Source organism: Nannospalax galili, unplaced genomic scaffold, assembly GCF_000622305.1.
Source record: "Nannospalax galili isolate Female #2095 unplaced genomic scaffold, S.galili_v1.0 scaffold1340, whole genome shotgun sequence".
In the NCBI taxonomy this organism is placed as follows: domain Eukaryota; kingdom Metazoa; phylum Chordata; class Mammalia; order Rodentia; family Spalacidae; genus Nannospalax; species Nannospalax galili.
In genome coordinates, this window is record NW_008346293.1 from 2,100,825 (window position 1) to 2,110,218 (window position 9,394).

The following is a 9,394-nucleotide window of genomic DNA, read 5'->3' on the forward strand; positions in this document are numbered from 1 at the left end:
AGACAAAAATCAGCAGCCTTCTTATATACCAATAACAAGCAATTGGAAAAAGAATACAAGAAAATGCTCCCATTCACAATAGTTGAAAAAAAATAAAATATCTTGGAATAAATCTGACCAAAGACACCAAAGATCTCTACAATTAAAATTTTAAATGTTAAAGAAAGAGACTGAGGAAGACACCAGGAAAAGGAAGGATTTCCCATGCTCATGGATTGGAAGAATTAATATTGTAAAAATGACCATCCTACCAAAAGCAATATATATATTCAATGCAATCCCAATCAAAATCCATGACATACTTCACAGAATTAGAAAAAAAACCTTAAATTCCTATAAAAGCACAAAAGACCCTGGATAGCCCAAGCAACCCTGAGCACAAAGAGCAACGCTGGGGGGGATTACTCTACCAGATCTCAAAGTATACTACAGAGCTATAGTGATAAAAACAGCATGATACTGGCACAAAAATAGACACATAGATCAAGTGAATATCACTGAAGACCCAAACCCAAGTATACATATTTTCAGCCACCTGATATTTCACAAAGGTGCCAAGAACACACAATGGAGGAAAGAAAGCATCATCAAAAAATGGTACTGGCAAAACTGGATTTCCACCTACAGAAGAATGAAACTAGATCCTTATCTTTCACCTTTCACAAAAGTCACCTCGAAATGGATCAAAGACCTCAACATGAAACTGGAAACCCTGAAACTATTAGAAGAAAATACTGGCAGTAACTTACAAGATGTAGGTGTTTGAAAGGATTTTTAAAATTGGACATGACTTGTGTATTAGTCACTTTTCTATTGTAATAGAAACACTGACCCAAGTAATTTATAGAAGAAAGAGTTTATTTGAGCTTACGGTTCCAGGGGAATTACAGTCTATCATGGCAGGGAGGCATGGTGGCTGGAGGTGCCTGGAGGTGCCTGGAGCAGGAGCAGCAGAAGCTAAGCTCCCACATCATCATGCAGGCACAGGAAGCAAGAGAGCAACTGGAGATCCTGCAAGGCTTAAGAATTCTCTAAGCCCACTCCTAGTGATGTGCTTCCTCCAGGATAGCCACACTTTCTAAAACCTCCCAAACAGTGCCATCATCTGGGGACAAAATGTCCAAATACTTGGAACCTATGGGGGACATTTTCATTCAAACAATCACAACTTGCTCAGGAATTAAGGTCAGCAATCAACAAATGGGACCTCATTAAACTAAAAAGGTTCTGTACAGCAAAAGAAACAATCAAAAAAGTGAAGAGAAAACCCACAGAATGGGAAAAAATCTTCACCAGTGACACATCTGACAGAGGTTTAACATCCAGAATATATAAAGAACTCAAAAAACAAAGACTCGAGAAATATAATGACCCGATTAAAAGATGGGCTAAAGATCTAAAAAGAGTTCTCAAAGGAAGAAATAAAGATAGCTAAGAAACATCTCAAAAAGTGTTCAATATCCTTAGTAATTAGGGGAATGCAAATTAAAACCACCCTAAGGTATCACCTTACCCCAATCAATGTGGCTAGGATCAAGGGAACAAATGATACCAAATGTTAGTGAGGATGCGGAGAAAGGGGGATGATCATTCACTGCTGGTGGGATTGCAAACTCCTGCAACCCCTATGGAAAACAGTATGGAGAACTCTTTAAAAATTAAAAATGAACCTAGCATATGACCCTGTTACACCATTCCTTGGCATATACCCAAAGGACTCATCCTATTGTAGAGATGCCTGTACAGCTGTGTTTGTTGCTGCTCTTTTCACAAAAGCTAAGAGATGGAAGCAACCTAAGTGCCCCTCGACTGAGGAGTGGTTAACAAAAATGTGGTATATTTACACAATGGAGTTCTATTCAGCAGTTAAGAAAGATGAAATAATGAAATTTGCAGGTAAATGGATGGATCTAGAAACTGTTACACTAAATGAAGTAACACGGACTCAGAAAAACAAACGATGGATGTTCTCCCTCATGTGGATCCTAGCACCAAATACTTTTAATTTCCATGTCCTTTTAATAAGATGATGCTGTACAGCAGTCTCTTTTGCATGAAATGACTACCATTATCACAACTACATCTGAGCTTGATTGCTAAACTTCATCACAATTGGGCTTGTTGACGGTTGTGCTCATTCATTAAAGGAGGGCCAAGCAGAGTCATTGGACCCTCACCGGATTATGCAGCCACTCTTCCTAGCCAATTGTATGTAATTTGGCCCTAATCACACATGACCTCCTGGATTTGGGGAGGGCTAAAGTATACAATCTGGGGAAGGCTCGGAAGGGAAGGCATGATCCACTCTGGTAAAGCCTTTCCAGTGTATATACCTTCAGGTCATATATACACCTCAGTAACCCCTGAGTTATCTCGGTAATTAAGCATAGTAAATTCATTGGTTCCCCAGTAAAACTTTAATCAAACATTGGCTTGACACTAGAGCCTTAAAAGTGAATAAGCATTGCTTAGCATCCCCAGGAAAAGAATTCTCACAACAGATGGAAAATTTATTGTTTAATGCTATTATGTCTCACAATTATTTTTTAAAAAAAGAAGAAGAAAACAAGAATGTAAAAGATTTTAAAAGGATGTGGGAATGGAGATATTTTCCAAAATAGAAAAATGAGACAGCCTAATCAAGTGAAAGTCTGTGTAGGTTTGTTATGATATATAAAGGATGCGACAAAAATAATATATACATTATCTTAAATTTTCTAAGGTCATAGTTTAGTCAACTAGTTTAAGGAACAAAATATATATCTAGCTTGTGCCCGAGTTCTCTAAGGGTCCCTTGCTCCTGGTGCTATTAGATGAACCATATAACATGCATTTAGCTGAATTTTTCATAGTTTATATCCTGGGTAGGGGGAAATAGAGTAACTTACAAAGGCAAACACCTGGCACCCCACACCTGGCACACCATTGCCATTCCACGGCTTATGTACCCTGCCCATAGTCTCTGTTAGCTTTTGCCCACACCTCATGGGCTTGCAGTCTTGCCCCAGGTCGATAAATGTCCCCTCTTGCATCCATACTGGCAAGATGTAATTTTTTCCGCCCCATGCCATGTGCCACTTCTGTTCCAAGATGGTGCCAAAAGCTCCTCCCTCCTCTGATAACTTTCCACAGTCAATTCTCTGCAGAAGGCCCTGCTTGGGACACACTAGTCAAGGTTTATCTGAGAATATTTGGTTTTTTTATCCAAGCTTTATCTACATAGCACATGGTAATTAAAAGTACCAGACTGGTGGAACTAACCTTCTTGGATGTTTAACAGCCATACTTTGAGGCCTATAGTAATCTTGTCAGAGGGACTTAAAGGGCAGTTTTTGCCCCTTGCCCTCCAAGGTCGACTAAGATCCAGGGGACTATGGAACATCTCTCGAAATGTCCTGTAACTGTGATGAGTCAACTGTTCTCTTGTTCAGGGAGGACATGCAGACCCTACAAGATGGACTTGAACCAGTGTCCAGTCTACAAAGAGGAGGGTCATCTCAGAGGAAACATCTCATCCATGCTTCCAAGTGAAGCCAGACATGGTCGAGCAGGATCTTTGACTTATCTTCACATACATAGAACTGGTAAAAGAAAAGAGACAGGGGCTCCTCCCAAGCCCATGTGATGTCTGAGGAACAGATCCTTAAATGACCTTAAGTGTAAAAATAAATTGATTTATGTGGACCAACTCTCTGGTCTTAAATACCGAAAATGAAAGTATAACTGAAGAGTAAAATCATCAGTATATTTCTTTACGAGTTCAAGGGATTATACTTCCTTGCATTAGGCTTATGTCCACATACAAAGTTATCTAGACAATTATTTCTCATTGATGATTTTGTTCCTAATCAGAAAGTGCTGCTCAGATGTAAGACTTCAAGTCTTGGTCTGTAATGCTGTAGCACCCACCTATAGCTAAGGGAGACAACCTGCTATTGTTCTAAAATGATGGATAAATTAGTTTTCTCCTCCTATCTAGAAGCCTTTGAGAGGGAACTGACACTGATTCTAACCTCTCCAATAGCTACCTGAGTATCCAGCCACTCTTCCCAGCCTACTATTCCAGCCTTGGAAGACAAAAGAAAAATGAGGAGGAACCCAAAGAGGAATGCTTTTGGAAGCCCTTGCCAAAAAATTCCAATGGACTTTTATACAAACATTTGAAAATTGCCCTGTTCAGACTTTTTTCTAGTTTCCTGTCTAGAACTTGTAATGTTAATTACTCTTGCCTTTACTTCTCCTTCACACACACACACAAAAAAGAGTTATGCAACATAGGAGTCTTTAAGATAGACCCACTGAAGGGGTACCCTGATTGCCTCACCCTGTGTCCCTATTCAGCATGGAAGAAGCCAAAGCAGTCTGTGACCCGATTCCCTATCTGCAAGGTGGGTAACCTCTTCAGATGATGGTGTGATAAAAATAGGAGGTAGGAATTGACTCAACAGTTAGGGTAAAAAGACCCCAAAGAAAAATAGCCAGTTTCTTAGCTAAAATTTACAATGTCCTTGGGGCTTTTAGCAACATACTCTGTTCCAAAGCCTGAAAATATCGAAAGTATTTGGGAGCTTTTATATAATCCTTAAAAATTTTAGGGTTACCTCTTCAGAGGGGGGAATATTAGAGTAGGTGAGAGCCCCATATAAAAAGAAAAGAAGAAGAAAGAGTATATGAAGTTATCAGAAAAAAGTGATGGGAGATCTGGGAGGAGTTAGAGAGGAGTTAGTGGGCATGGATTTGATCAAAACACCTTATAAGCATGTATGAAATTCTCAATAAATTGTTTTTAAAAACTTAAGTAAACTCACTGAGTATAGCTAAAGACTATATAACAAGAAACAGTGAAACAGGAGAAACCTTCCTTTGAGTTGTTGGCCAGCGTAGTCCAAGAGACTCCCAAAATTACCCAGTCTATTGCCACAGTCTTTAATTGCCTCCCAGAATTTGATAGTAAGACCTTATTGCTGAAGACAGGACATACTTTGGATACAGGATTTGGAGTAATAGGGCTGGAACTGACCTGGAAGCCACCTCCCTTGAAGGTTAGTTCTCATAGCTTTGGAGAGCACTACATAAGCAGGTAAGGGAGAACATCAATTGATGGTCCAACCCTAGCATCAAGTCCTAAAAACCACATCAATGACCACAGCAAATTACATTGGTACAGTAGTGGCACTTTTATCTTGGGGGTAATCAACAGCTACCTAATTGAACTTAAAGCCCACTCAAAGGGAGGAAATGCATGTAAACCTAGCCAAATACACATAGATGGAGAGGTCATAGATCTTAGAGAAAACCCAAAGCTCTCATATCCCTAGGCAAATGTAATTTCTTATTATTTACGAAATATGGATCCTTAAATTTACAGACAAGTATGCCAGTCATCACCCATCAAAGTAGCTTCTTTTTCAACAGACAGAGATTATTACAGTTACACCACTGGTCACACACAGAGATTCTCTCTGAATTTCCCAAGCTTAAGTGGCACATCTAGGATGCAATCTCTATACCTAAGACTCATGGAACACAGAACAAGGGATAAAGAGAACACTAATGCATCTTTCAATTCTCATCAATGAAATTCCTTCATGCAACAGAGGGCCAGGAACACAAAAGGCCACAAATGACCAAACTGCAAAGAAAAAGAGTTGGCAGAGTGAGGGTCCTTGGACAGGTCTCCTATATTGAGGTCCACCACCCAGGGCTCAAGAACTATCGCAGAAGAGGGGGTGGAAAGATTGTAAAAGATAGGGAGGAGGTGCATAACCATACAGAAATAGTCCTACATGTGCCTGGGACCCTTCTCATACAAACCTATAGCAATAGTGTCAGCATGCACAAGACCCATGCAAACTTAGGCAGACAAAACCCAGCACAGAACTGTGTAAATGAACAGCAAGCCCCAATCTTAGTCGAAGAATTATTGACAGCTGATTACTTCTGGGTCAGGAAGAACTGATCTTGAAGAGAGAGACTCCAGATAAGCTGACTAAACCTGGGTGGATGAACTTGCACTGAGGAACATCTCAGGACACTGACTTTACATAACAGACCTTAATACAAATAACAGAATGTATGGACTCCAGTGGAGGGTGGGGCTATGGGAGAGTGCCAAATGGGAAGGGAGAAGGGTATAAAGATTATTTTATGTATGAATTACACAAAAATTCAATAAAAAACTAAAAAAAAAAAGTGAACCTTTAATACTATCGCTCGGAATGCAGTGGCACGCTGGTCTCTGTGAGTTTGAAGCCAGCCTGGTTTACAGAGGGAGCTCCAGGCAAGCCAGGGCTACATAGTGAGACCCTATCTCAAAAAAAAAAAGAGGAGGATAAAGGAGGAGGAAGAGGAGGCAGAGGAGGGGAAGGAAGGAAGGAAGGAAGGAAGGAAGGAAGGAAGAAGGAGGGAGGGAGGAAGGAAGGAGGAAGGAAGGAAGGGAAGAGGGAGGAAGGAAGGAGGAAGGAAGGAGGAAAAGAAAGGAAGGGAAAAGAGGGACTGTGTTGGAAAATGCAGAGACTGAGCATGTGATGAGGAACATGAGTGCTGTTATCAATCCTCATTTGGAGGATGGGCATGATGATTTTATTAGGTTAAAAGTTGCACTGAGAAGCAGGGAGGAGACATTGTTTTTCTACAAGATGCAATTATGAATTAAACGGAATATTGAGTTAAATGATCCTTAAAACATCTCAGCTTGGAAGCTATCTTCTTTCTGATGAAGGTATAAATACAAAAGAAAGATTGCATAGTTCTCTTATTTATCTTGAACAAAAAGATAGAAAATGAATTATAAGGAGTTATAAATATCCATGATAAGACTCGTTGAAGTTTCCATTGGACTGTCCAATGATGATGGGTTCATAAAAACAAAAAAGAATTTTTGCCAAACCACAATGAAATTTTATATATAGAAAAAAAATTAAATCTTATTTAGTAATCAGATAAAAAATTGTAAATAACACTTCCATTTGATACACTATTGTTAGGTATTATTGTTACTCTCAAACTACAGATAACCTAGTCTAGAGAAATAAGGCTGAGTTCAAAGATGCTTTTTTCTGTTCTCATGTTTTCAAGTCAATACGCTGATTACACCGATAAACACTAAAGAAAGATGCAAGTCTTTGAACCCCCACAAGGAAGACAAGAGGAACATACACTCAACAAACAGACAGCATAAGCAAGGCCAAAATAACACAGCTATAAACAGTTCCAGGCACCAAGGGATACTCAGCTGAAGGCTAATCTTACAAACAGGAATGTAGTCTGGAAGGCAGCTAGAACAGCGCCTCTAGCAAGGTCTTCAAGGATGCAAAGCTCTGGTCATGCGGCTGAGGAATGAAGGCCTTCCAGGCACCACAGCAACCTCAGAAAAATACCCAAACATAGTGCTGGGCCAAAGTGGGAAGTAGCTTGATTTAAGTAAAGGGCCACAGTGATGTGACTCAGAACGAAGAGGAATGATGGACATCCATCAACAAAAGCCCTACATTAATAAAAATCCTTAATTCAAACAAAGAGAGTGAAGCATTACTACAATAACTTTTTAAAAATCTCTGCACAACCATAATCAGAAACGTATAATGATTTCCCTAATGGCTATTATTGGAAATTTCAACTCAGCTTTCAAATTCTCCAGTGGACTAAACCCTTATTCCATCAACATAATATAATTCCAAGATAGTGAAATTGAGGTGTAGCTGAAGACATGGCTTCTGTTGCTGTTTTTCCAGAAAAAACAAAATCATTTAGCATTTCTGCTATTGCTTTATATTCTCACTTCTGCTGAAATAACTGTCCTTGCACCTGCCATTATGCAGCACATAGTCTCTGAGACACTGAGCCCAAACAATGGACTCCGAACAGTATTTCTTATTTACCACTTGAATTATTCTAGATCTTCCTCTATGATAATTATTTAATCCCACTGAAACTTAAATCTGTTGACCCCACCAACAACCCCTCAACCCTCTGACCTGACTGCTTTCCCCTTTACAACACAGATTTGTATTTCAGTCCTGAGATCATTCCTTTGCATATAAATTCACCTCTCTTTCAAATCTAGTCTTCTATTGAAAGACCTTGCAAAACCCTACTTCAGATTAAAGCCTATCATTGCCTGCCAGGGCAGGTAAATGTGACCATAGGAAATGTACAAACAGGCCGAAGTTTCACTTACTTTTCTGTTGCTGTGGTAAAATACTATGACCAAAGCAACTTATAGAAGGGAGAGTTTATTTGGCTTACATTTCCAGAGGGATACGACCCCATTGTGGTAGAGGGGCATGGCGGGTCACAGTGGCCAGGGCAGAAAGCTGAGCCCTCACATCTTCAAACAGGCACAGGAAGCAGAGAGCAACAGACTGTAAATGGGACCCAGTTACCCACTCTCAAAGCCTGCCTCCAGTGATGTGCTTCCTCTAGCAGGCCACCAACTGACCAACTGTTCAAATACTTGAGCCTTTTGGGGAGTGGGCACCTCATTCAAATCACCACAGTTGGTATCAAACATCAAAAATGATACTCTATTTTTCTGACAAAATTGCTTTTCCACCAGAAAAACAGTATACTACCAACCCTCTTTCCAATTATCTTCCATGCTTTTTACGTGACTTCCAAAATCAACGTTTTTTTTAAAGCCCACACTGTGTTGTATTTGAAAATTCTACTATATTTGTGTCCATAAACATATTTTCTCCTATTACACTGGATGTTATTCGGTCAGGCAGACTCTTGTGACTATACAGTATATCTCGTTTCTCTTATTTAACAAAGGATTTAATTTCCATGATAATCTCCTATAGATCTTGCATCCTAAGTTTCTCATGTCACATCCCAAACTCATGCCATATATCTAAGTACATTTGTTCATGCAAATAGATTTGATATGCTCACATTTCTTTCTAGTTCCTATCTATCCCCCTGCTCTCTAGGGCACAGAAACACCCACCAAAGCAAGTGAGATTAGCTTTTTAAAATACATTTTTGTTGAATTTTTGTGGATTTTATACAATACATTTTAACCGTATTTAGCACCCCCCTTTCGTGTCCACACCTCCCATATCCCAGCTCATAAGACTTCATGCATTTTGTCGTATATGCTAAGGCCTAGCCAGTCAAGTTTGTGTCCCCAGATGTCCCTTGGTGTGAGTTCATCTACTGAACCCTGTTCAGCCTGTCCAACATCACTCCCTTAAAGATCAACTCGCTCTCAACCAGCAATGATCAGCTGCCAGTAGTTCCTTGCCAAAGTTGTAGCTTCCTGCCCATTTCCCCAGTTCTATGCTGGTTTTTATCTGATTGATTTTGCTTGGGAACTTTTAAAATTTATTTTGAAACAGAGTCTCACTATATAGTCTTGGTTGACCCAGAACTTGCTCTGTAGAGCAAACTA